General features: G+C 36.5%; 1 long non-coding RNA gene across 1 annotated transcript; it reads right to left on the reverse strand.

Moving 5' to 3' along the window:
* Nucleotides 1-6,597: 6,597 nt before the first annotated feature.
* LOC117672394 (uncharacterized) lies at nucleotides 6,598-9,235 on the reverse strand. The gene is made up of 3 exons (XR_004593224.3): nucleotides 8,603-9,235; nucleotides 7,629-7,732; nucleotides 6,598-6,735 (listed from the first exon to the last, which is right to left on the reverse strand). It is a non-coding gene; the product is annotated as an uncharacterized LOC117672394 (long non-coding RNA).
* Between the last annotated feature and the right edge of the window lie 11,420 nt (nucleotides 9,236-20,655).

Here is a 20,655-nt window from a genome sequence, read left to right on the forward strand (position 1 = left end):
TTGTATCTCCAGGAATGATCGGAATTGCCATAATGCTTAATCCCAAATGCGATAAATCATGTAGGATAAGTGAGGGCAAATGATGCCAAAACTCTAATTGCTAATTGGTAATAAACTGGAATGATTCATTTAGATTTTCAAAAATGATAATGTAAGTCAGTCACTCTAACTGAGGATTGGGGAAAAAATTCAGATATGTTTTAAAGAACAATAGATTGATTCGGAATATTAAATAATGCTTTAAATATAATTCATTAAATTTCATTTTAAATCTTTTCACTGACTACATAAAATACTTTACAGATTGCATTCTATATTCTCAGCCCTCTAGAATGCTCTCCTGAGTCTTTAGGAATGCCTAGAAGTTTGGAATAAAGAAATTGATGTAAAATGTTTTCTCTGAATGCTGGAGTAAGTGTAGCTTTCCAAATACACTGACATTATGAATCAAGTTCCAAAACTTTCAAAGGTCTCATCAAAATTCTTTTTCTCAGGATAAGAAATAGGATCTGTATATTCAGGAAAAATTGCTTAATACAGCTTTTGTGGCAGGAAGTATTCCAGTCTTTGCCAAAAGAGCTTGCCATATTGAGATCATGCAGTATCAAAAAGGCAATGCCCCTTTCTATACATCAGCAGAGTGGGGATGTCAATCATTCTTCTTTCACGCTGATGCCTTCTCTCTTACATAAGACATGGCAGCTTAAAGGCAGAGAACTGCACTGCATGCTTTCTAGAGGCTTAATTTATAGAGGAATGAAGGCAATTTTGCCCACTTAGAATATGGTTTCCATTCTTTTCATAGGAGAAAACCACAACTTTGGTATTCAAGAGTGTTCTGTATATCCCACATTTACTGGAAAAGGCAAGAGTCGGGAATTGTAGCTAAAATGTCCCAGTGCTTATTCCAATTGGCACAGACAAAATGTTCCTTGATTGACTGTTCCAGGACTGGCCTCACCATTAGGCAGAGTGAGGAGATATCTTAGGCAGTAGATTTTGGATGACATAAAAATACCACTAATTATTAATAGAGGCATGAAGACTAATATATATCCAGTCCATTTTACTTTCAAATTTTCAGGGTAGATTTCCACACTGGTGGATTTATGTTCAAGGGTTTTTTGTTTTTTTAAAAAAATAATCTGGCCTACTTAGAGGTAAAAAGGAAGGGAGGTTAATTTCCTTTGAAAATATACAAAGCAGCTGACCTTTTTGTTAAAGCAAAATAAATAAATAAATAAAAATCCTGTTCATTCACAGTATAACTTCCCCTTTGCAGCACATCCTGGAATGATCATGTGATTATTGTTAATAATTTTTGTTTTTATTGTTAATTGATTATTGTTAATAATCACATGCTATCATATAGTGATTCCAAGAAATAATACATAACAAAAACAGTGTCTTGGTAGAACAGAGGTATCCAAAGTGGGGAAGTAAAAAAAAAAAAAAAGTCAAGATGGCACCTTCAAGGATAATACACATAAAAAGTCACTGCCATCATCTGCCTACAATGAATAAAAGAAGTGTTTTTTGCTACAAAAATAAACAAAAATGGAAAATCCACCATTATCTTACATTTTTCTAAGTGAATCTGATTTCTTTCAGGAAATGATCAGTTCTAGTCAGACTTTGTCTTGATTAGAGAGTATCTTGTCATAATTTCTTTGGTTTTATTCGCCTATCAGATAGGAAATTTAATTGCTTTTTGAAATAGCTTTTTAAATAGAAATTGAAGGAAGAAAAAAAGAAAAACATGGATACTCTTATGGAAAAAAGAATGTTCTCATAAACTGGTATTCCTACATGCAATGGCAAAGCAATATGTAGGAGCTGAAAACATGGATTTGGTTGAATAACTTTCAGAAACCAGAAACCTTTTAGTGATTACCTAAAAAGCCTTTGCAGATATTTCAATAGATTAATATAGGATCTCACAGCCAGTATCTGTTGGACTAATGCTGAGCTTCGGGATTTAGTGACCCTGGCTAGACAACATATTTCCTGATGTTTCATTAGCGATCATTCATTTATCAGAAATGTAATTTGAGATGTCAAAACCATGATGGTGGGCGCTCCCAGGGTTTGGAAAGAGATTTTTTTTTCCTATATCCAGATATCTTAAGGAGTAATACATCCTTTTTATAACATCTTTTGAAGTCTTCTTTGGTTTCTTGGAAAGGATTCTAGAAATTGCAATCCAACCCCTACTGAGCAAGCAGAACACTCCACAAAGATTAAAGATGCCTACTGAAAGTTTTCCTAAAAGAGCTTTCTGGGAAAGCTCTTCTGGAAAAGTAGGAAAATCAGTACATCACTGATCCCACTAGGTCAAGAAAACACTCTGTTTATCTGGATTTTTCTCTTGGATGTTTGAGTATATATGAATTTTCTAATTCAATGTAGACAATAGCTTGAATCACATTACTATACAGATATTCTCACTAATACTCTAATAGTTTTAATATATATGTTAACAGCTTTAATTGTACCAGAATCTCTGGTCTAATAACCATGCAGCTGAAATTTCTATATAAGAACAACAGAACTTCCAAAATGGATTAGGTTAGGGTCATTTAGTCAAGCCATGACCAACTAGATGCTTCTGGGTTGCTCAAGCAGGAGACAACTGGTCTCTCCTGCGACTGGTATTTGGGGAAGGATGCTACTCCAACTTGGATGTAATACTGAGTTTTTAAAATCAGTAATCCTTAAAAGATTTGTCCTCTGAATGTATCTAATCCTCTTTTAAAACTGACCTAGATTTCTGCATTCATACATCTGGTAGCAATGAACTGTACAGCTAATTATGCACTCTGTGAAGAAACCCTTCTTGGTCTGTTGAAATTTACTTCCCATCAGCTTCACTGGATAAAGAATAGAGGAAAAAAATGCCTGTCTTATTTTTTCCATGCTATACATTATTTTATAGATCTTAATCATGTTCTCTTCCAGTAAGTTTTTCCCCAAGGTGATTTTCCGTACATTCTAGAGTATTCTCATAGGGAAGGTATCCTTTTGATTACTGCTTTCTGCATTTTGCAGCTCTAAAATATCCTTATCCAAGTATACTTGCAACAGTCTTCTTACAACTTGAAGTTATCAAAGATGTGCTATTTAGCCCTGAACAATTAAATAGGGTGAACCCATCATAAATTATTATGATCAATTACTGCAAAGGATCTGTGGCATCTATGTCCATAATCATGAGGTAAATCACCTGAAAGACATTTTGCTTCCAAAGATAAAGAATTGCACTTTTTCACATTCCATATACAAATGTCTTTCACGTTAACAACTATATCTTTAGTAGTGGTGATGAAACAATGAACTTCACTTTATCTTAAAGAACTAGACTAGTTTGAAACCAGGTGTTATGCTTAACTCTATTTTCTCCTTGACTTCAGTGTCTGATGCCTGCCAGCTAGAACCAGCTTCAGTCACTAGATAATTTGGAGTTTATGGAAGCATCTGAAGACAGTAAGTAACCTCTTGCTTCTGTTTTCAGAACAGCTCCTTTTTCAGAAGGCTGGAGATAGACTAAATGCATAACATCAAACAATACAGATATAAAATACTGAATATTGTTAAAGACATTCTAATGGAACCTGGTTTGGCATGACATAGTGATAAAATTAATAAAAACCCCTAAACAAATCATTGATCCTTGGTAATTGGATCACATGGTAATAGATTATTGCATCATTTTTTTTAAAAAAGGACATATTTTAATGATTTCTTTTTTCACGAGCTATATTTCATTGAGATTTTTTTCTGCCTTTTTGGCTCTGCATCTGTGACTTGAACAGACAACTTTATGGAAAAGCATCAGACACTGAAGGAAAATCTGATTCTTGGTAATTTGGTTTTTTCATTCCTGACATTAAAAAAAAAGGTAGGGTAGGGTTTGCCAATATTTAACCATAACAAATGTTTTAAAAGAGCAAAGAACTGGGGGGGGGGCAGGGAAGGGAGGGGGAGATGCTCTTGCAATATCATTATAAAACAATTGCTAATTATAACCTTATAATGACCCCTAGTGGCAGTATTAGGTGCATTATTACTATAGTCCAACATTATAAGTTTCACATAACTTCACAGTATTTAATGAATTTCCTTTTTGGTACCATTATAGCCAAGTGTTACCATCATTCATAAACCAGCTTTCTCAACTTCATCTTTGTAATGGGTTGTGAGGGGGATTCTTGCATTTTCAACATATGAAAGTGGATTTTCAACATATGAAGGTAACAGCTCATGAGAGAAGCTGCCAAATATCAGCCCTGATTTCTATTCAAGATGAGTTGCTTGTCATCTCAGAGTTAACTTAAATTCAGCTTTATAAACCTGGATGGCTTCCTGGGTTCAGCAGAAAGCGGTATTCCTGTGATTTATCTTGAGGATTGCTCTTTAACCATGAAATGCTTTCTGGTGGGGCACAGTAAATCATGCCTATGTAAGTGCATTTCAAATCTATTGATTACAATAAAACTTACCTTACCTCCTACATAGGTAAAGGAAAGTTAATATACTTAATGCTGGTTGAAACATAGCTGCATATTCTTATTAATAACAAACCTGTGGGAGTCTAGATGGGGATGAAGCATTAAAGCCTCATGGACCTGGGGATTTCCTTGTCTTACTTCTTTCTTACTTTCTTACAGACAAAGCTGCTGCTGGATGCACAGATCCTGTGTGAAAAGCCAGTAGAAGCTGCAATCAGGGGGCCTTTGAATAGTTTTGTGTTATGCATCAATTGCACCCTTTGAAACTCTTTGTGATGTGTACCAAGTGCCCTTGGAAACATCCAGAAACTTCAATTTGTCAAGAATGCCATATTGTGGGCAATTATGATATGTCTCACTATGCCCACATTACAACTTTCCTCTGTGAGCAATACTGGCACCTAATTTGCTTCTGGTGCAGTTGTTATCTATATAACCCAGCCTGACATAGGAAGGATCAGGATATTTGGAGGACTGCCTTACTCCCATTGTTTCTATCTATCCCATCAGGCTGAGCAGGAGGGGCATGCTCTGTATCCCATCTGTTAGGACTGTCATCTAGCCAGACTCAGGAAGTGTTTTTTTCCATAGCTTTGCCTGCCCTCTGGAATACCTTAATGCCAGAGGTTTGGCTGGCCCCAACTTTGCTCGCTTTTCAGAAAGCCATGAAGAACTGACTGTTTTCCCAAGCATGGGGGCCAGGATAATAATTGAGTCCATACTGCCACTGTATGGTGTTTTGAAGAACCACTTTGTGTTTAGTTGGCTGAGAAATATATTGTTTAATTCATCATATTGATACTGTGTTTTTAATCCATGCTATCTGCTCAGATTCCCACCTGTGAGATGAACAGCCATTTAAAACTACTGAATTAAATAAATGAATAATATATATGTTTAAAAGCTAATACAAAAATCACCTAGAGCATTTCATTGAATACAATTCATCTCAAACTGAGAAAGTAAATTGTCTGTTTTAGAAAGAAAAAAGAAAACAGCTGATCTGGTAACATACAAAATAGGGAAGTCTAAACAAATCTGCTTGTTTTAATGAAGCATCTTCTTGTCCATGGACCAAATTACATACTGTACAAACTTCTTCTGATTTAATAGTTGTTAAATCAGTTGTACATAAACATGCTTCCCCTTCATTCCTGAGAATAGAATCTACTGATACTAAGATGAAATATGGCTTTTACTATCCCCCAAGAATTTCCCTCCATCCTATGAAAGCCATTTCCATCTTTCTAACTCACTTCCAGGTTGCTTCAGAATTTCTTTGGGAAGTCTTTTTGCACTGACTTCTTTGTTGGGAGGTGGCAGGATGCTGACTCCATGGTATGCTTCATCTCCCTGCCCTTCCCTTCCTGCCCACAGTTTCTGGTCTGAAAAAAAAAGGCTCAAGGGAAGACCTCAGGAGGTCTTTCTTGTGGAAATTTACTGAAGGGAAGAAAGCTTGGGAGACTGCAGACTGATGAAGAGATGATTGTGCAAAGAAATCTAGAAGTCATACATTTTGATCACCATATTAATAAGTTAAATATAAGAAATTCGCAATTAATCCAAAGAGGTGAGATAATAATTGATTGTCTAACAAACTGAATGAGAATGAGACACAGAAGAATTTTTTGGCACTGCACCCCAATCTTCCTTCTTTAAGTGTCTCATTTACTTCTGTGAATAGAGCTGCCTATGTATGAGGAAGCATGGCCAGCCACCATGTCCATATTTCCCAGTTGCCCTTTACACACACTATTATGTTAAGGTCACTTGGACACAATCCTTGAAAGCATCAGACATTTCTTTACTGCAAAAAGGATCTATAAAGCTGAAAATGACTTAAAGGGTAGTCATAAACCTATGCTAAAATTCAGATCTCCCTGAATGAATTCACTTTCAGCAGATCTGAAATAAACCATCAGAAATCCAGAAAATATCTATCCTTGAGGCATTGCACCAGGCTGTGCCTCGTTGGGATGAATGAAGCTTGCATTAATGAAGTACTGTGAGGATTGAAAGCACTGCTTTTATTTTCACAGTTCATCCTTATTTTGGGCAAGACTGGAGTAGCCACCTCCACAGTTTTGACAGGAAGTTTCTTTACTGGAAGAACAGTCCGCCTCTTCAGCTCAGTTTTGGCGACAGATCAGGAAAAAGTAATATCTGATTTCCTTGACACTTGGCGTTCCTCTTTCTTTTGAGCTTTTGAAAGAATTCTGTTTTAATCCTTCAAAATAATTGACCACAATATAAAATAGCTCTGTCAGCTGGTTTTATGCCTTCCTTCATTCACAGAGCCAATAATTTCTGCCTGCCTTACAAATTAATTGTATTATTTTATCAATCTGAAATTATGACTCTTCTCTGACTTCTCTCTTGACCCTACAAACCTCACTATATTCTGTCTACAAACAATCTACATTCACAATAACTATATCAACCTGCAGGGAGGAGAAGGGCTGCATTCTAGAAAGCCTTAAAACCTAGGTCTTTCCTCAGGATTTAGGGCCAGGGTGTTAATGGAGTTTGATCTGTGTGTATTCTTCATTTGACAGTTCTTTTGGTGGCATGTTTTATTGCTTTATTTTTTCTTTAGTGTCTTTATGTGCTTGTTTGACTTTTATGGTTTGTTAGCTACCCAGAGTTATTTGCTTAAAATGGGCAGTCATGCAAACTAACAAAATAAATAAATAAACATAGTATGTGTGTTGACTAGCATTCTGAAGCTGAATTTAAGACTCACACTGGTAGTCAATTGTGAGCCTTCCTTCCTTCCTTCCTTCCTTCCTTCCTTCCTTCCTTCCTTCCTTCCTTCCTTCCTTCCTTCCTTCCCTCCCCCCTCCGTCCCTCCCTCCCTTTCTTTTTTACTTTTTCATGTATTGCTTTTAGGTTAGGTTTGTCTAGCCTGGCTCTTTGCTGATATTTATTTTTGAATTCATTCTCTGGCTACCTTAACAAGAAATAGAGTGAAGCCAATTTCACACTGTAATAACTGACAAGATGGCAATCAGTTTTGGCTGGATAGCAAGGAAAACCTCTAATCATTATTCAAACAATCCTGTAGTTAGAGAATGCATAGTGTCCATCCTGTGAAATATCTCTTTTGCATGAGTAGCTCACCAATTTTCTGATTATTTTTTTTCTTTCTTAAAAGAAGGTTCTTTTTTTCTTCAAAAATATTCTGTAATGAAGCTTACAATAAAGGCAGAGTACTGTACATGATTCTATATTAGGAGAAAAGGGAAAGAAGAATATGGAAACTTTCAGGTTTTGGATGTTGCTTCTTAATCTCAGGTTTAAAACAAGCAAGACAAAATCTTATTTAATCTAATTCTCTGTTGAAAGACTTTAGCTATTTAAGTTCTATAGCACATGATATGTGTCAGCATTCATCTTGAGTATGGTAGAACCTTTATACAGTTTTCACATAAAACAGTAGCTACAATACTGTAACATCATTTTTCTTGCTTTCTATCAATTCTGTGAGTTTTGAATCAGAGAATCAAAGATGCGTCTTGAGCAACTGATGTTCTAAGTTGGTGGGTATGTGCAACAATGTGTTGACTTATTCAGGTGCAGTATTTAGAATCAAACAAGGCAAGAATGCTTTGAATACAATATGGAAACTATTTGTATCTCTTGGCTGGTTTTTAAAGCCCTTTACCAGTGCCTGCTTTAGTAGCCTTACAGATTTAAGAAAATAGCAATAGCAATAGCACTTAGACTTATATACCACTTCACAGTCCTTTACAGCCTCTCTAAGCAGTTTACAGAGTCAGTATATTGCCCCCAACAATCTGGATCCTCATTTTACCCACCTTGGAAGGATGGAAGGCTGAGTCAACTTTGAGCCTGGTGAGATTTGAACTGCCAAATCTGAGTTAAGCAGATGTTTAGATGTATGCAACAATGCCAAATCTAAACCAGCCTTTGATCCAAATACGGCACACTCTATTAGCTTACATAATATTCTCTATATTGAAGATATTAGTTTGCATGGTTTAGCCATAAGCGTGCTTAAGGTAAATACAAGTATAGGTTAAATTTGTAGTATACTGGTCAAAATGTCCAAAACTAATTGGTATTACCCTTACCTTCCTATGGATCACTGCATCTGCACAGGTATAATTATGGCTGATAAATCTAGTTTACATCAACTCTATCTTATTAAAAAATGTTACATGAAAGGCCTGATTGAAAAGAAAAAAACTATGACATAGTAGAAGTTAATATTCAGGGGTGGGCTACTGGAGGTTCGCAGGGGTTTGGGAGAACCTCTAACTAAGATTCTGTGCAGTTCAGAAAACCCCTAAATCCCACTTCTGGCTGGCCCTGCCCACCCTGCCCCGCCCCTCCCAGGAGTCCCCACATGGCCTGTTTTGGATGCAGGTAAGTGCAGGGCAGGCATGGAGGCTTGGGGAGGATGAAAAACAGGCCTACTGGAAGTTTGGGAAGACAGGAAATGTGCCTGTTTCCAGCCTCCAGAGAGCCCCTGGAGCATGGGGAGGCTCTGGAGGCTCGAAGAAAGCCTCCAGAGCCCTGGGAAGGCAAAAATGCCCTCCCTGCCATGGTACAGGGGGCCGATTAGGCCACGTCCACTATGGACATGCCTGCCCAGCAACCGGGCAGAGAACCCCTTGCTAAAATTTTTGAAGCCCACCCCTGTTAATATTTATGAGACCACCTGGCAACAACTCTGTTACAGGTAGTCCTAGCTAACAAAGAGTAATTGGGACTGGGAACTCTGTTGCTAAGCAATGTAGTTCTAAAGTATGACACCATGGGACAACGCTGACATATGCCAGCATTGTCTGGGAGTTCCACCTGCTATTGTTAGGTGAATCCTGTGCCATTGCACCTTTTTCATTGACTTTGTTTCTGGGAAGCCAGCAGTGAAGGTTAAACTTAGACTTAGAATAACTTTTTGTCACTTTGAATGTACACTAATTGGCATGCATTAAAATGAAATTTCATTGCGTACAGCTCTCAAAGGATCACCACTTCCAATATACACTACATAAACATGACTAAATAAATAAATAAATAAAATATGCATATACCCTCATATATTATATGACATGGAGAAACAACACAGTCTAGTTCGGATGTATACATGTACATGGTGAGAAAAATGAATCTTGCAAGTTTACCAGATGGATGGCATAGAGAACAATGAGAATCTGGTAGTCCTGCTAGAAATACTTCACAACCTCCTCCCAGAGGGGAGCAACAGAAACAGACCGTGAAGTGGGTGTGTCAGGTCTTTAACAATGCTTTGAGCTCTAAGCACATAGCACTTATAAGCAATATCCTGAGTGACAGGAAGTGAGCTTCCTATAATCTTCTTGGCTGCCCTCAACACTCTCTAAATGGACTTTCTCTCTGAAGCACTGCAGTCACCAAACCAAACAGTGGTGCAGTTTGTTAAAATGCTCTCAATTGTGCCTCTGTAAAAAGTGGTCAGGACAGAAGGAGAAAGATTTGCTCTCCTCATCCAGCACAGAAAATGCAGACACTGGTTTGCACACTTCCCTAAGGATGACATATGGAAAGACCAGTTCAGATTGTTAGTTATCTGCACCCCCAGATACTTAATTGTTGCAAATGTGCAACAACTGTGTTGCAAATTTAATCACATGATTGCAGGACTCTGCAATGTCATAATTGCAAGCTGGTTGCCAAGTGTTCAAACTGGGACTCTGTGACTTCATGGTTGATGCAACAACCATACCTATGAGCAACTCTTGTTACCATCCCTCATTCAGCAACATCATAAGTTTGGATACTTGCTGATCAAGTGGCCATCCAGCAAGGATTACTTGTATTTAGAAGAGAAGTAAATGGCAAAGATCATGTATTAGCAAATGAAACAAAAGGGAGAAAATATATTGTATGTCAGTAAAACTAATAGACAGGGCTTTTTTTCTCAATTGCATGGGCTGGACTTGAATACTTGCAGAGAAGTGAAAATATAGGTTTTTTGAAGGAAAGGCAAAATATGTTAGAAAATATGAATTGGTATTGCCTGTGCTGTTGGTGCAAATGAAAGTTAAAATTCGTAGTCTAGTGATTGTTGTACATTATGCTTGTATGAAGAGTGGAAATGGAAAAACCAAAGATGACTTCTTGGGAAACTGTGCAACTATCTGAATGAATGAGAGCTAGAAAAAATTATTGTGTTAGTTGACATAAATGGATGGATGAATGGAAATGAGATTGGAAAGTATAGACAAGGGAACTGAGACCCTATAAAAAATAAAAATGGTGACTGAAGAGTGTCTACTTAGAAGAAGTCTGTTTCCAAGATGTAATTTAAGCATATTCATATGTGGCAAAGAAATCACTGTGTATTCAAAGCAGGATTGATTGATTTTTTTTTTATGATGAAAATTTAGGAGAATCAGTGAAAGATTATATGTTGTATATTTTACAGTTAGTGAAAGATACAAGAAATTTTGAACGTTGGAGCAACCTTTATTTGGCAAAGGTAAAAAAAAAGAAGAGAAGTAAAAGAAAATAGAATGAAAGTAGAGTGACTGCAAGAATGAATATATGTGTTTTGTATGAAAAACTATTTAGAAAACAAATTTATCTTCCATAGAATGAAAAGATGGACCCAAGAAAAAGGATATGGGAGCTGCTTGTAACAATGAAAAGAATTATGTTGTAGAATCATAGAAGTGTGTGGTGATGTGCTAATGTGAAAAAAGAGAACTGGTTGCTGAAAAATTGGGGATGAGAAAAAGATATTGAATAATTTACATCATCGTTATCATCATTTTAGCCATTGTCTATCCACTGCAGGAAAAAGGCCTTTTCCGCATGTTTCCAAATAATACAGTTCTTTCCTTTCCCAATTGGGCCCGCAATACTTGCTGATGTTGTCAATCCATCAAGGAAAGGATACACTTAGAAGAGAAAGAAACAAAGGAGAGCTTTTTTAGTGAAACAAAAAAGAGAATAAAGAAGGGTAAACCCTTCTCTCCATTTCTCCTCTGGAAAGGAGAAATGGAACTAAAAATAAAAACAAAATTATTTGGAATTAAATTAAAGTGAAGGGATGCTGGGAGGAACATAGAGAAATTTGTATGATAATATCAGATGGGAATGAAATATAGAAGAAATAAAAGAGGGAGACACCTAATGAACCTTTTGGGCTTGCATAACAGTTTCTGATCAAGTGAAAAAAATAAAGAAGACACATTTAAAAATTGGAAAGAGAATAATACTGTATAGCAAAAGCAGAATAACAGGAAATAATCCAAAACTGTAAGGAGGGTCAGGAAAGCTAGTCCTCAGAATGCATTGAGTCTGGCCACGAATGCCAAAAATAACTAAAAAGATTCTTGGGTGTATGTGTGGATCAAGAACAAAGTCGAAGAAGTGGTTCTCCACTGTCTGGAGAAGATGGCAAGATGGTAATGGACAACAGGGAATAGGTTGAACTGTTTTGCAAAAGGAAGGGGGAAAAAATCCATCTTGCCAAAGGCTACACTATAAGGATAGAAAGAAAAATCAGGTCAAATAGATAAGGAATTGGTGAGAGAATACTTAGTCTCTTTGAATAAATTGAATAAATATGGCATTGGATTTATATCCCTGATTGTGGTCTCAAAATCTCAGTAATTGTTGTCTTTGAGGGGACTTAGAGAATTGGGAAAGTGGCAGAAGATTGGAGTAGGAATAACATTGTTCCAAAGATAAAGAAATTATTGTTTAACCAGCTTGACATCAGTAAGGGAAAATCCATATTCATATTTTTGTTTCTTATATGGGGCTGCTGGTTTATACATTTTGAAGCTATATATTTTAAAACATCCCAGCCATGATACAAATGTTCAGTATCATCTTTCAAAATAAATGTCTGCTCTACACTGGGCAGACATCAAATGATTTCCATTTCATTTCCATATTTGGTTGATAGTGCCTTGTCACACAATGCATCTCTGTCTCTCTAAGAGTAACATTGTAGGAGTAGGAGTAACCTTGTTCCAAAGATAAAGAAATTATTGTTTAACCAGCTTGACATCAGTAAGGGAAAATCTGGGAAAATCCTAGAAAGATCATCAAAAGGTGGGTTTTCAATCACTTAGAAAGACACAAACGCTCATTAAATATATAAATAAAGCAGATAAATTGTATTGCTTTTTATGATAAAGTTACTTAGTGGACCAAGGCAGCCTGTGAATGCAACATACTTAGATTTAACTAATGCAGCTGATAAAGTTAGCCTCCTTTGTGATAATATGTAACAACATGGGATGATCCAAATGGACCTATAATTGGTTGAAAAATTATGCTCAAAACATGGTCCTTAATGGATTGGTATGGTATCTACACAGAGGGAGGGAGGGAGGCAATGGGATACCACACGGTTCATAGTACGGGGCCCAGTACTCTTCCACATGTTCATAAATAACTTAGACAAATGGATAGAAGGGATGCTCAACAAATTTGTAGACACCTCACAGATGAGGAGCTTACTAGCACCTCAGAAGACAGGCTGAGGGATAAAGGAACTTGATAGGCTAAAATACTGGACCCCCAAACAACTATATGCAGTTCAATGATGAGAAATTTAAGGTTCTGTATTTACTGAGAACCAGTAGCAATGTGCAGCAAACATATGAGATAATATAATCTTGGGGTGCATTAACAGAGTTGTAGGGTCACGTTCACAGAAAGTGATGGTTCCAGTCTATGCTGCATTAGTCAGATCACACCTGGAATATTGTGTTCTGTTCTAGTTGTCACAATATAAGAACAATAAAGATGCTGAAGGGTCTGGAGGTTAAATCTTATGAAGAAAGTTTAAAGGAACTGGGTTATTTTAAAAAAAGAGAACGCGAGAGAGGAAATGTGAGAGCAGCTTTCCAATAACTGAAAGGCTGTAAAAGAAAAAAAAGGGTTCTGAAGTTTGTGTTTTTGTTCTTGGCAATTGGAAGATTGTTCTGTTTCCCTGTACAATGAAGAAGGTAACAAGAATAAGTTCAAAAATATAGAGATCAGTTTGTTAAGTGGAAAGAAGGTTGTTAAGTGGAAAGAAGGTTGGAAGAATTCAGATCAAAAGAATATCAAAGGTTGCAATGAAGAAAATTTGTGATTTGAAGGGAAGATTTTTACTCTTCAACAAGTCATTGAGAAATATATGAAAGTGAGAACATCTATATTACATTTGCTGATTTAGATAACAGATACTGTGATAAAGTGAATATACTTGAATTATGGACATGTATAAATATGGAATTGAAGGCTGGTTGCTGAATACAGTAAAAACGATACAATGGGAGAAAACATCAGTGAGAATGAATGAATGAACGCATAGCAAATAGTTCAGCATTGACAAGGGAATAAGACTAGAATGTGTGATGTTCCTTTGTTGTTTAATGTATTAATGGTTAAAGAATCACTTGTGGTGTTGACAGAAGTGTATTGGTTGGCAACCTGAATGCATGCATATTTTTGAATGCAAGTGATGCCTTGTTGTTGGTTGTGGACACAAATGATTTGTAGCAAGAGTCGTAGGTATAAATTGAATGATGCATGAAGAGTGTAGGACTGAAAATTAATATATCAAGGGAACAATGTAGTTATATTTGATACAGAAAATGGAGTACAATAAAGTTATCCATAAATGTAAAGACCTATGGCAAGTAGATGAATTTGTGTACTCTGGCAGAATGTTGACTAAAAATAAAGAACTGTATAGAGAAATTTTGAAACATGCAAATGCTGATGCAAAGTTTGTGGGTAATTTGTGATTTGTGCAAGGAATAAACTTTTATTGAAAGGAATGAAAGTGACTGAGTGTAAGAACATTTGTCTATTTATTTTGTTATATGGAAGTGAGAGTTGGATACGACAGGAGAAGCATAAAAGCAAGTTGCCTGTAATGAGAAAGGAGTGGAAAAGAAAAAATTTGCATGAAACGAGAAGAGGTCTAGAGGTAGTCCTTGAGATACAACCTGTCACTTAACAGCTGTTTGAAGTTACAACAAACCCCCAAAAGCTACAAATGACCCTGTTCCAAACTTACGGTGGCTGCAGGCTCCCCTTTCCCCTCCCAGGGAGGAGGAAACTGTGAATATCTGATCTTTTCTTGTATGGTCTTCTGTCCAGAGAAAAGCTTTCAGCTGTTGTGGCCCGTCAGCAGCCTGTGCAGTTAGTAGCTGATTCCGACAGTGAGGAGGTTGATGTGGTACTGCGCCAGCAGACTGTGCAGTTGGCACTCGAGTCAGACAATGAGGAGGCTGGAGAAGATGTGGTGCCAGAGGTGGGGATTCAGCCAGGGCCTTCAGAACCCCCAGAAGCTCCCATAAGTGAAGAGGAAGAAGAGGAGGCTCATGCCTCTTCTCGATGCATGAGCGCGCAGAGCTGCGAAAAGGCAGGAGTGGCTCCTCAGGAGGAGGTCTCCTCGAGAGTAAGGCTTGGTGCTAATTGGCCACTCCCCTAGCCTATTTAAGGAAGGACGATGACTGATGCAATTTGCAGGAAACAACTTCGTTCACATTCCTTCGCGTCTTGATTCGGCTCTTGTTTCTCTCTTATCAGTTTTCCTGCAAATTGCTTCTGGGCATTCTGCCAACCACAGTAAGATTACAGTTATCTGAAATATTGTGCCTCAGAATTGATTTATTATTCTTTGAATTATTGTCGTCTGTTAATGAAGTTAAATTAACAGCCTTTGTTCAGAAAAGACTGATTTAAATTAGTAAAGTAAGGTTTGTACGGACTTTGTGTGTGCTGTGTTCTTTGGGGTCCGTAGCTGGGGCAGAACATCAGCCTTCCTGGCTTCCTGCACTTTAGTTGCATCCCAAAGAAAGTTGTATACTCCTCCTGTATCTTTTTAAGTAGAAATGCTATTGTCACAGTTAAGGGAGATTCCTGCTGTTGAGAAGCCATCAGAGATCCCCCTCCCCCCAGAGACATTTGGAAAAATGCTGTTTATGTATTTGTTGGAGAATCTTGAAAGGCCTTTTAAAACCCAGCTCTGAATGAACAAGGCAAAGGAACAGAGAGGTAATGATAGAATGGCTTTTGAGTCTCTGTGGAGTTTTGGATCAGAAGATAAGAATGATAAAATTTCAATATCAGCAAAATTATGATATTCTGGAAATCTCAGAATTTAGAGTGTCCATACTCATATTTTTGTTTCTTATATGAGGCTGCTAGTTTATACATTTTGAAGCTATATATTTTAAAACATCCCAGCCATGATACAAATGTTCAGTACCATCTTTCAAAATAAATGTCTGCTCTACACTGGGCAGACATCAAATGATTTCCATTTCATTTCCATATTTGGTTGATAGTGCCTTGTCACACAATGCATCTCTGTCTCTCTAGAAAACTGAAAAAGTTCTGTAAATACAAAGTTCAGATGTGCACCACATGTAGAAACCGTAATAAACAAACTCTGTGGAGCAATAGTCATTCAGACCCCACATGGCAAAGCAAGGACCCTATACAAAACAGGCTTTTAATTTGGCCTTATGAAGGTGTCTATGGCAACAGAATCATCAAGCAAACTTTATGCTTTTTGAAGTTGAAACAGAATACACACCCTTTTATTGGCTCACAAATCTTCCTCCCAAGAATATCTTATTTAGAAAGATTAGAAATAATTATGTAAACCAGTGTAATTAATATAACTTACGTAACTCTTATATAAACTGTATTAATAGCTTGTATAACTTTGACTATTTGGGTGTGTCGTGCATTATTTGATTTGATAACCTTTGCTTAGGATTCATGGTTTGTTATTTCTCCTGCTTAATGGAAATGGTGAAGTTTCAATACTACCATGTCATCACAACGTAGGGTGTTCCGTGTATTTACAAATTTGTCTTCCAAAAACTTGCCACTTCTATTTTCCAGGAGCATTGCTTTTTAATGTTTTGGCACTCTAATTGGTGACTGTAATAATTATTTCTGGGGCATGTTCTAAAAATATGTATTTTATGGGATATATATATATATATATATATATATATATATATATATATATATAAATATAAATATATAAAATATAATATAATATAATATAATATAATATAATATAATATAATATAATATAATATAATATAATATAATATAATATAATATAATTCTCTCTGTGTGAGGAATGGAAGTTGTATTAACCGAAGCAATGAAATGTTTCAGTCCACTTTTCAGGTCTTTGATGTGTCCTAATCTGCTGATGTCAATCTTACATGAGAGGTCACTGTTGTTAACAATCTGATGGGCAGAAATAATAAATTTGCAGATTTTCCAGATTTCAAAGGCTACCCTCTACAACATTGCATGAGCCCTGTTGGCTACAGTCATTACAATAAAATAGCAGAATAAGGAAACTGGTAAAGATCCAACAAAATGAGAATTAGTAATGTATTTTCATTCCATTTCTGTCCACACTTTCTCCATGTAAATACAGCTGGTGGCTACATAATTTGGCTCCTACCACATCTTGTGCTAATACCGTGGATTTCTCATCTTGTGTTATATGTAGAACTTTTGTTTGTATATTCTTCATTTCTAAATTCTGTGTAAGAAATGAGGGATCACACAGCAGCGGTGAATTATTATTTGAAATGCAGACCACTGACTTGACTGGGAGAACTTTTCTAAGATGATGAAAATACTGTATACATTTCCCCCAATTTATCACTCTTCTTGACATTTGCTAATGCTTCATGTTACTGTTGTGCTGAAAAAACAAATTTTTCTTCCTTGAAAGTTTTCATTCAATTTGATCACAAATTTTGTTTCCATTTTTTTTCAAAGTAGAAAGAGATGAACACTGGAAGTTTTTAAGAAGATGTTGGATAACCATTTGTCTGAAATGGTATAGGGTTTCCTGCCTAAGCAGGGGGTTGGACTAGAAGACCTCCAATGTCCCTTCCAACTCTGTTATTCTAAATTAACCACCACCAAAACAACAAATCTAACTAAAATGGTCATGGCAGCATGTAATGTCTTTGTATTTATTTATTTATCAAATGGTCACAGTCAATGTCTGAGTATCCTGTATTTCTCTATACATCTTCCATCAATTTCGGTGGGTCCTGGTTGAACAAAGATAAAACCTGGATGTCATAACCATGGATTTGAATTACTTTCCTTCAGATCTCTGTCGTCAGACCACAGCAATGTCCATGTTCCATGGTTTCATTTCAAGATTTGGAGAGAAGGGCAGTTGTTGAATTCTAGGAAGATTTAGGTGACACCAGCTTTTCTTCCTCCACATTCTGTTTCATTTACCTCTTCATGGAGCTATCAAGGGATGCTTTTGCTCACTGTAATCCTTGCACAATTCCTTTCAAGAAGGGATGGCTGAAGTATGCCATTATTAAGAGGAATTCTTCCCCCCTTCTCTAATTCTTCTCATGAAAATGCAACGGTAGAAAAGTGCAAAATAAGCAAATAGTGTGAATACTATTCCAGCTTCTTTTCCAATATTTTATTCATCCATCTGGAAACATTTTTCAAAAAGGACTTAAAATACACATAGTCCTCGACTTACAACAGTCAATAGTGACTGTTCAAAGATACAACCACACTTATGACTGTTGCAGCATCCCCATGGTCATATGATCAAAAGTCAATCACTTGTCAACTGACTCATATTTGTGACAGTTGCAGTGTCCCAGGGTCATGTGGTCAGCTTTTGCGACCTTCTGACAAGCAAAGTCAATGGGAAGCCAGATTCACTTAACAACCGTGCTACTAACTTAACATATGCAATGATTCACTTAACAACTGTGGCAAGAAAAGTCGTAAAATGGGGCAAAGTCACTTAACAAATGTTTCGCTTAGCAATATACATTTTGGGCTGAATTGTGGTCATAACCCAAGGACTACCTGTACCTTCCAATCAAGATTCTTAATTTCAGCTAAGAAGTGTGCATATAAATATTTCCTTCCACTTCAGATTCCACATGGCACAAAAACATAATGGAACACTCCCAAGACTAAAGGACGTTTGACTGTTCACTGTGACTTCTAAGCATAGTCATCAACTTTCTATATGTAAATCAAAACTAATGGCTCAGGGACTATTTATACATAGATACATAATCTGCAATTCTGAATAAAAAATGAAGTGCTTTAGACTGAAATCTGTATTCACATCAAACAATGTGATTGGAAGAATCTGACTTTTACAGATAAAAGTTGTTAATATTTCTGAAGCATTTATGTGTTTCATAAATATTCAGAGCTATTATTCACGGTTGATAAGTATTTCTTGAACTGACTTGGCAAGAATAATTTACATTCATTTTAGGAAGTAGCTGGAACTGATAACTGGATTGCTCAAGAACTTCTAGAAATATGAAATATGATCCTTAAAAATCCCTCTGTGATGATTGCCCCAGGAATGACATCCTTGGAGGACAAGGAGATTACAGTCTTCAGACTGTAATGAGAATGGCTTATGTTTGCTATTCCTCATGCATGCTGCAAACCTGTCATGAAAATAGATTGCCCTGGTTTGGTACTATTTTCTGTTCTTGTCATGATAATAAGACATCAGAAGTTTAATGTTCAATATAGGCCATGAAATACAATAGTATATAAAGATGTGTGGATATTAAAATGCTTGCAACAGCAACCTCTAGCCTTTATACCAAGGTACCAGAAGCCAGATTGTAAAATGCTCACCAGGATTCCAGCTTATTACCTTTCTCTTGATGAGATTTATTTGTAATTTAAAGGAGATGCACATGCAAGGTAAGGTGAAAGAAACTTTTACATTTGCTGGATTGCTTCTTTATCCATTCCACGGAAACAGAGTTCTCCTGACTTAGAAAGAAAGGGACAAATTGTCCTGAGGGAGAAAACTCCATCCATTCAATGGAGCATCTGCAGATCTTTTTATAACTGCTTTCATAATATTTCCCAAATGAACAGTGAACTATTTCTTCCAAAGGCCCACTTTAAGACTTTAGGAGAAAATGCCTGCATTTTTATTGTTGGAATGAATCTTTTGGATATGATTGCTAACCCTTAGCCACCTTGGATTTCATTTTAAAACCAACAGGTTCCATTTTAGGAAACCGTTACACATTGTTCGACTAATTTCAGCTGTGTAAGGGCCTCATCCAGAGAGCAAACTAGAAAAACAGTCCGGAGATTGTTCTGATTTATATAGTCTCTAATTTGAATTTAATCCTTGTTGGTTTCTGGATTTTATCCTTGCAATTGACTGTTTTATTTGAACCTGTCCACAAATGCTGTCTGTCTTAAAATGATTGATTGATTGATTGATTGAATGAATGAATGAATGAATGAATGATCGAATATAGAAACAATTTATCCCATATCTTCTGAACCAGAAGTTGTGCTTTCTGGGATAAAGACACAAGAGTTAAGATCATTTATATGCTGTATGCGGCACATTGTTGTACACTTGATACACCAAGAGTCACTTGTTGAAATGGACAGCTATAGGAATGAAATAAAAATAAATGAATAGATAATAAATTTAATATGCTGCAAAATTCTGCTTCTACTTTTAAGATTTTAAAACAAATTTCCACTTCTGCTTCCACTTTAAGATTGTGTTTAATAAAGAAATCTGGATAAAAGTTATCATTTTTAGAATTTTATTCTACAATTAGCAAGAATTGACTTGGGGGTTTGCAGTTCCATCAACTCCCTGTTCCATGGATGAAATAATTTCTATGAATAATTTCTTCCAATAAAGGTTAGTGATGAATGATAGATTCATGAGTTCCTTTATTCCATCTGCTTCTGTCAGGATTTATCTCCTTGTTTTTTTGTTTTTTTTTAATTTGATTTATATGCCGCCCTTCTCCGGAGACTCAGGGCGGCTTACAATGTGCTCAGCAATAGCCTTCATCCTTTTGTATATTTATACAAAGTCAGCTTATTGCCCCCACAACTGGGTCCTCAATTTACCTATCTTAGAAAGGATGGAAGGCTGAGTCAACCTTGAGCCTTGGCGAGATTCGAACCTGCAGTAATTGCAGGCCTTAAACAGGGTGCCTTAGACCACTGTACTACCAAGGCTACTTAAAGCTTGTTTGAAAGCTTTAAGTCCTTAAAGGCCAGCCCTGATCAGGTCACTTCTTTTGGTGATGTCCAGCTTTTACTTTCTATTGTGGGTATCAACACTACTCAATTT

This window comes from Pantherophis guttatus, chromosome 3 (genome assembly GCF_059756535.1).
Source record: "Pantherophis guttatus breed Tessera chromosome 3, ASM5975653v1, whole genome shotgun sequence".
Taxonomy (NCBI): Eukaryota; Metazoa; Chordata; class Lepidosauria; order Squamata; family Colubridae; genus Pantherophis; species Pantherophis guttatus.